The sequence below is a fragment of the Cervus canadensis genome, chromosome 1 (assembly GCF_019320065.1).
Source record: "Cervus canadensis isolate Bull #8, Minnesota chromosome 1, ASM1932006v1, whole genome shotgun sequence".
Taxonomy (NCBI): Eukaryota; Metazoa; Chordata; class Mammalia; order Artiodactyla; family Cervidae; genus Cervus; species Cervus canadensis.
In genome coordinates this window covers 42537056-42546014 of record NC_057386.1, presented here as the reverse complement: position 1 = coordinate 42546014, position 8959 = coordinate 42537056, and positions in this window count along the sequence as shown.

The following is an 8959-nucleotide window of genomic DNA, read 5'->3' as shown; positions in this document are numbered from 1 at the left end:
TTGTGCAGTAGTTTGAGCATTCTTTGGCATTGCCTTTCTTTGGGATTGGAATGAAAACTGACCTTTTCCAGTCCTGTGGCCACTGCTGAGTTTTCCAAATTTTCTGGCATGTTGAGTAGCAAGAAGAAAAGACAACCCACAGAATGGGAGAAAATAATAGCAAATGAAACAACTGACAAAGGATTAATTTCCAAAATATACAAGCAGCTCATACAACTCAATACCAGGAAAACAAACAACCCAATCAAAAAGTGAGAAAAAGACCTAAACAGACATATCTCCAAAGAAGACATACAGGTGGCTAACAAACACATGAAAAGATGCTCAACATCACTCATTATTAGAGAAATGCAAATCAAAACCTCAATGAGATATCACCTCACACCAGTCAGAATGGCCATCATCAAAAAGCCGACAAACAATAAGTGCTGGAGAGGGCGTGGAGAAAAGGGAATGCTCTTCCACTGTTGGTGGGAATGTAAATTGATACAGGCACTATGGAAGACAGTATGGAGATCCCTTAAAAAACTACCCTTAAAACCACCATATGACCCAGCAATCCCACTCCTAGGTATATACCCTGAGGAAACCAAAACTGAAAAGACACATGTATCCCATTGTTCATTGCAGCACTATTTACAATAGCTAGAACATGGAAGCAATCTAGACGCCCATCGACAGATAAATGGATAAAGAAGTTGTGGTACATACACACAATGGACTATTACTCAGCCATAAAAAGGAATGCATTTGAGTCAGTTCTGATGAGGTGAATGAACCTGGAACCTATTATACACAGTGAAATGAGTCAAAAAGAGAAAGATAAATATCATATTCTAACGCACATATACAGAATCTAGAAAAATGGTTCTGAAGAATTTATTTACAGGGAAGCAATGGAGAAGCAGACATAAAGAATAGACTTGTGGACTTGGGGAGAAGGGAGGAGAGGGTGAGATGTATGGAAAGAGTAACACGGAAACTTACATTACCATGTGTAAAATAGACAGCCAACGGGAATTTGCTCTATGGCTCAGGAAACTCAAACAGGGGCTCTGTATCAACCTAGAGGGGTGGGATGGGGAGGGAGACGGGAGGGAGGTTCAAAAGGGAGGGGACATATGTATCCCTATGGCTGATTCATGTTGAGGTTTGACAGAAAACAACGAAGTTCTGTAAAGCAATTATCCTTCAATTTAAAAAAAAAAATTTTTTAAGCCTGTACTCCTATGCACTAAAATATTATGATCTATTAACTATATTAGTATCAATAAATGTATATTAATTATTTAAAAATTGGCTTCACCTGATAGCTGCACAACAATGTGAATGTGCTTAATATCACAGTGTGCATTTTAAAAACGGTTAAAATTGTAAATTTTGTTATATGTACTTTACCACAATAAAAAAACCTACTTCACAGAATCTTTTTTTATATATATGTGTGTGTATATACACACATATATATACCCAGGATCCCAGTTTCCCAACCAGGGATAGAACCCACACCCCTGGCAGTGGAAGCTTGGAGTCCCAACCGCTGGACCTCCAGGGAAGTCCCTGAAGATTATATTTTCAAAGACAGTAGAATACTTCACTACTATAACTGAAGCATATAAGTGTTCATTAAATGGCGGCTGTTAAATAAAGTTACTGATTAAATTATTAATAGCTGTGGCACCAGGTGGCGCTACTGGTAAAGGCCCCACCTCCCAATGCAGGAGACTTAAGAGATGCAGGTTTGATCCCTGGGTTGGGAAAATCCCCTGGAGGAGGGCATGGTAACCCACTCCAGGCTTCCTGCATGGAGAATACCATGGACAGAGGCGCCTGGCAGGCTACAGTTCACAGAGTCAGAGTCTGACAACTAAGCACACACACACCCACTTCCTCAGGAAGCCCACTTAGAGGGCTAAACGATCTAGTTGGTGATTTTTATAGCAATGGAGGCACAATCAACTGCCGGTTCTATTTCTCATCTCAGACTTCCTCACCATAGGTCTTGCCCCTTTTCCCTGTCAAGCTTTTTTTCTGTCCCAACGCAACTTCCAAACATGTCATGAAGCCCTAATATCCCTCCTAAGTGAGTTATGTTCACACTAAGTGAAGGTCATTCAGTTGTGTCTGACTCTTTGTGACACCATGGACTACGGCCTGTCAGGCTCCTTGGTCCATTGAATTCTCCAGGCCAGAATACTAGAGTGGGTAGCCTTTCCCTTCTCCAGGGGATCTTACCAACCCTGGGATTGAACCCAGGTCTCCTGCATTGCAGGCAGACTCTTTACCAGCTGAGCCACCTAGGAAGCTCAATCTCCCCTCCACGCTACCCCATAGTCCAAAGCTATTTCTTTCCTCTATGTACTTGTTAATTTTTCACAGAGCTTCCTTTGTATTCCATAGTTGAGCAAATAGGAGGTGCTATAATGTACCATCCTGCTAATATGAAAGTATATACTACTCCTTTCTTCTCTGCCTCATACTCTGTGCAGCAGACAAACAGGAAGCTAAAGTTAGCAGTTTTAAGCTAGTATTGACCCCAGAAAGAGAGAGAAAGAAAAAACAAAACCTAAAGAATAGACAAAGTAAGTCATTACTATCTTTTCATCTCTCTTTGGAAATTCTTCTCTCACACACTGCCATCTCTTCCCAAACCTTCAGACACCTTATTGTATTGGTTGGCCAAAATGTTCATTAACATTGTATGGAAAAAAACAAACGAACTTTTTGGCCAACCCAATGTTTGTGTTTTAGTGTGGTTTTCCTTTAGTGAAACTCTGTCAGTGATTAATTTTGTCGTTGACTGAAAATGTCTTTATTTTACTTTTATTCTTAATTGATAGTTCCAGTGGGTATAAAGTTCCTATGCTGACACGTATTTTCACTCAGCATTTCCAGGATGTGAACGATAACTCTTTTCAGTCTAACTGAAGTTCCTTTGTAGGCAGTCTGTCTGTTCTCTTTGGTTAATTTTATTTATTTATTTATTTATTTATTTTTCCATATCCTTTTATTCAAGTATAGTTGATTTACAATGTTGTGTTAGTTTCAGGGGTCGAGCACAGTGATTCAGTTAAATATGAAAGAAAGTGAAAGTGAAGTTGCTCAGTTGTGTCCGACTCTGCGACCCCATCGACTACCAGGGTACCAGCCTACCAGGCTCCTTCATCCATGGAATTTTCCAGGCAAGAGTACTGGAGTGGATTGTCATTTCCTTTTCCAGGGTTTTGGTTAATTTTAATATTTTTTCTATCTCAAGCTCACTACAAAGTATTGTAGTATCTTATTTTCTATTTGTCTAATACTGTTGAGATTATTTGCATGACTGTACATGGTTCCTTGAAAAAGTAAAATTTCCCCTTAAAAACTTTTCTCCTTTCCATAACAGCTTTCTAAACTTTTTATTTTATATTGGAATATAGTCAATTAACAATGTGGTGACAGTTTCAGGTGGACAGCAAAAGGACTCAGCCACACATATACGTGTATCCGTTCTCCAATTTCCCCTCCCACTCAGGCTGCCACATAAAACTGAGCAGAATTGCCGGTGCTATACCGTAGGACATTGTTGGTTATCCATTTTAAATATAGCAGTGTGTGCATGCATTTTGAGTGATATTGCATTGCTACTCTAGCTGTCTTTCAGGTACTATTTGCCTGCTGTCTGTTTCTATTTAATATTTAGGTTTTCTATGTTGTTTTACATATGTTTCCTATAAAAACCATATGGCTGAGTTTGGTATATGTGTATGATTATGATCTATGCTGAGTTTTGTAAAAAGTACTATATTTAACCCATTTTCTTTATGGTAATTTATAAAATAAATTTTGAGTGTTCTATTTAATGTATTTTCTCCTTTTTATCTCACCATTGCTATGTTCCTTACTTCCACTGGATTGATCATTTCTCCATTCAATTTTTTCTACTCAACTTTTGATCTTCTAAGTGGTTACCTTTAAATTGTTACACACAAAATTAAACATTATTTTTCTAATAATATCTAGAGGTAATCACTACCTATATCTCCCCCTTGAAAAGACAGAATCACAAGATCCTTGACATGTTTTCATTTCCTCTTGCTGAGTGCTTCCACATTGCTATAACTGGAATTTTGGTTCATAATTACTTTAAAACTTTCTAATGTTATCAATGTTTAGACAATAAGTTCCACTCATTCATTTGCTCATTGTTTCTTCTTGTGCCTCATCCTTGCAGAGCATGTCTTCTGTCAAAGAAACAGACTAAAAAATGACATACCTGTAGCAGTATCCTTTGTGTGCCCCTAGGTTGGAGCACCCTTAGGGCAACAGATGTTTTGCTTCTGGATAAAACTGAACCTGGGTGTAAGGCCTCAGAAAATGACTAGCAGGAGGTGGGAGATGGGACAGGACATACATCTACCTATGGCTGATTCATGTTGATACATGGCAGAAACAAACACAATATTGTAAAGTAATTATTCTCCAATTAAAAATAAATAAATTTTAAAAAAGAAATTCTGACTAAAGTAATGAAAAGGAGTTATTTCAGAGTGAATTTATGGACAGCAAATTTTCTAAGCTCCTTTTGTGCCTCCAAATATTTTTGTTTCCTCTTCAGATTTGTCTGGTGGTTTGGCTGGAATATAGTTCTTAATTGCTACATTTATTTTCCTTTCAGCACTTTGAAGAAATTGTGAAACCGGCAAGTATAATTCTGACTTAAACAGAAATGTGGCATGAAAAAAAATGTCTCTTGATGCAATCTTGTGAACCTAAAAATAACTTTACACAGGAGTTTCAACATCCCATGACTTGCCATTCCCTATGCCAATAAGAAATACAAAGTTGCAAAATATTTACAATCCATCCAGCTAAAGAAAGAGACTTGATCAAGGGAGAGTAAAAGGTCTCAAGTCAAATTTGACATGCTGTTTCTATCATAAATTATAGCCTTCCTTGCTGTGTTTCTTGGCAGAGATAATATCTCCTTGAGAAATATGAATTGTTTTTATCAAACCTTTTCTTTTAGCACATGAAATAAAATCTCATCACTCCAGTGTTTGGGTTAACTACAAAGCTCATACAACGTTTTAAAGAATTGCATAAAATCAAATATAAGAAATATTGGTCCATAACACATGCCTATTATTATCCATTTAGCCCTGTGAGTACTGTTTCTTTTAGCCTCACCCCGTGGCATGTGGGATCTCAATTTCCTGACCAGGGATAGAACCCATACCTCCTTCTGTGGAAGCATGGAGTCTTAACCACTGGACCATGAGGGAAGTCCTAAAACTATAGTCCATCTAAATTATACCTAAATTATAAATGGTCTCAATTCTTTTACTGATGCATCTTCCATTCAATGTATAGATAATCTGTAAAATTTCTGGGCAGAGAGAACAGTTCAATTTTCTGGCCTCCCCATGCCATCAAGCTTGAGTTTAAAGGTACATCATAAAATCTTCTGGGAAAAAAGAACATAGCAGGATATTCAAAATGGACAACCAACAAGGACTTATTGCATAGCACATGGAACTCTATATTATCTATTATATAGCACATGGAACTTCATTGGGAGGACTGATGCTAAAGCTGAAGCTCCAATACTTTGGTCACCTGATGCGAAGAACTGACTCATCAGAAAAAACCCTGATGCTGGCAAAGACTGAAGGTAGGAGGAGATGGGGACGACAGGATGAGATGGTTGGATGGCATCACCGACTTGATGGACATGAGTTTATGCAAGCTCCGGGAGTTGGTGGAGGACAGGGAAGACTGGCATGCTGCAGTCCATGGGGTCACAAAGAGTCGGACACGACTGAGTGACTGAACTGAACTGAACTGGAACTCTCCTCACTGTATGTGCCAGTCTGGATGGGAAGAGGACTTGCAGAAGAATGGTACGCGTATATGTATGACTGAGTCCCCTCGCTGTTCACCTGAAACTACCACAACATTATTAATTGGTTATACCCCAATACAAAATAAAAAGTTTAAAGTTTGAAAAAAATGTAAAAAGAGAAAAGACCATAGCAGCACATGTTCTACTGCATTCTTGTGTCTGATGTTGCTGAAGAAACGTCAGATGCCAATCTGATTCTTATTCTTTTCTCAGAAATCTGTTTTTTCTCTCTGATAACTTTAAGAATATTCTTTCATTTTTGATGCTGTAAAATATCATTATTACATGACTCTGTACAGGTTTTTTCTTATTTATTCTGTTCAGCAATCATTTCCAAATCTGCAAATCACAAATAAAATTCAAGTAGATTTTCTTTAAATAAAAGCAATAAGATACCTTATATAAAGGAGGAGCGTCTATGAATAGTTGAGATAACCTTTAAAAAGAAAAGTGGGGGAAAGGAAGCTTGCTCTATTGGACACTACAATATATTGCAAGACAAAAATAGGTGGGCATCAGTGCAACAGACCAAGCAATAAGGAAGAGAACTCTAAGAAGGACCCATTTATAAAGTGAATTTGGTATACAATAAAGGAGCCATCACAGATCAATGGGGACAGAAGAGATCATTTATTAGATGAAGCTGGGAAAACTTGTTTGCTACATGGAGGGAAAAAAACTGGATTGCTACCTAACATCATCTATAAGGGTGAACTTCAGATGAGTTAAGGAACTAAATATGAAAGTAAAACCATAAATCCAACTGAATAAAATGTAGGATGACTTTGTGACCTAGAGACAAGGATAACTTTAAATGTCAAAAGCACAAACCAATACAGGAAAACAAACAATCAAGGATTTGATTATATCAAAATCATTTCTATCCATGAAAGATACCACATAAAGTTACTAGGTGACAGGACTAAAGGAGGCATTTGCAATGTCTTTATACACACACACACACACACACACACACACACACACGTATATATAGGGGACTGAGAAAGCTGTATGCAGGTCAGGAAGCAACAGTTAGAACTGGACATGGAACAACAGATTGGTTCCAAATAGGAAAAGGAGTACGTCAACGTTGTATATTGTCACCCTGCTTATTTAACTTCGATGCGGAGTACATCATGAGAAATGGTGGGCTGGATAAAGCACAAGCTGGAATCAAGATTGCTGGGAGAAATATCAATAACCTCAGATATGCAGATGACACCACCCTGATGGCAGAAAGCAAATTAGAACTAAAGAGCCTCTTGATGAAAGTGAGATGAGAGTGAAAAAGTTGGCTTAAAGCTCAACATTCAGAAAACTAAGATCATGGCACCCAGTCCCATCACTTCATGGGAAATAGATGGGGAAACAATGGAAACAGTGGCAGGCTTTATTTTGGGGGGCTCCAAAACCACTGCAGATGGTGACTGCAGCCATGAAATTAAAAGATGCTTACTCCTTGAAAGGAAAGTTATGACCAACCCAGACAGCATAGACAAAAAGCAGAGACATTACTTTGAAAAAGGCCTGTCTAGTCAAGGCTATGGTTTTTCCAGTAGTCATGTATGGAAGTGAGAGTTGGACTATAAAGAAAGCTGAGCGCCGAAGAATTGATGTTTTTGAACTGTGGTGTTGGAAAAGACTCTTGAGAGTCGGTTGGACGGCAAGGAGATCCAACCAGTCCATCCTAAAGGAGATCAGTCCTGGGTATTCATTGGAAGGACTGATGTTGAAGCTGAAACTCCAATACTTTGGCCACCTGATGCAAAGAGTTGACTCATTTGAAAAGACCCTGATGCTGGGAAAGATTGAAGATGGGAGGAGTAGGGGACGACAGAGGATGAGATGGTTGGATGGCATCACCGACTCAATGGACATGGGTTTGGGTGGACTCCGGGAGTTGGTGATGGACAGAGAGGCCTGGCGTGCTGCAGACCATGGGGTTGCAAAGAGTAGGACACAACTGAGCGACTGAACTGAACTGAACTGAATATCTAAAATATACAAGAACTCAAGGTCCACTTTTCTGTTCAGCCATTCTAAGCATTGCTCTCATCCCCAGGCAGTTGCAAAATGACCGCTAGAGCTCCAGACAGAGTATCCTCACACAACTGCATCCAAACACAGGAAGCAGTTGTTCCTTGTGCACCTCTTGGTATTGTGGAGAAATATGCATAGAAATTTCCTAACAGAACTCCTTTCTGGTCCCACAGGTCAGGACTGGACCACAAACCCATGCCCCAGCTTCAGGTGTGGCTGGACAAGCCATTGGTGGGCATGACCAGCATTTAGGGTGGGAGACAGCCTGGCCAGCAGGGGAGAAGGGTTAGAGAACGGCAGTTGCACTATTAACAAAAAACATTGTCAAATCTGCCCTCCGTTTTTTCCACTTTCTCCTGTCATTCCTCTAGACGGATGTTAGTGCTTGATCTGAAAGGCCAATATTTTGGCCACCTGATACAAACTGACTCAGTGGAAAAGACCCCTGATGCTGGGAAAGATTGAGGAGGAGAAGGGGATGGCAGAGGATGAGGTGGTTGGATGGCATCACTGAATCTATGGACACGAGTTTGAGTAAGCTCCGGCAGTTGGTGATGGACAGGGAAGCCTGGTGTGCTGCAGTCCATCCAGTCGCAGAGTCAGACACAACTGAGCGATTGAACTAGTTGCTTGATCTACCCCTATGTCCTTTATTCCTCCAACTACTTTTTTTTCAATTTTTTTTTCTGATGCAGAAGTCTTTTAAAAGTCTTTATTGAATTTGTTACAATATTGCTTCTGGTTTTATGTTTTGGTTTTTTGACCCTGAGGTATGTGAGATCTTAGCCCCCTGACCAAGGATCAAACCTGCACCCCCTGCATTGGAAGTAGAAGTCTTAACCACTGGACCATCAGGAGCACCCCTTACTTTCTTTTCCTACTGTGTTCTGAGGGAATTTCTCCATCCAGTCTTCCAGCACACTATTCGCTCTTCTGTATATCCACTCTGCCATTCAACCTAGCTATCATTTTATTTTTGAAAAGTATGGTTTTCATCATTAAGATCTCCAGTTTGGTTCATTTTTGTAATACTTG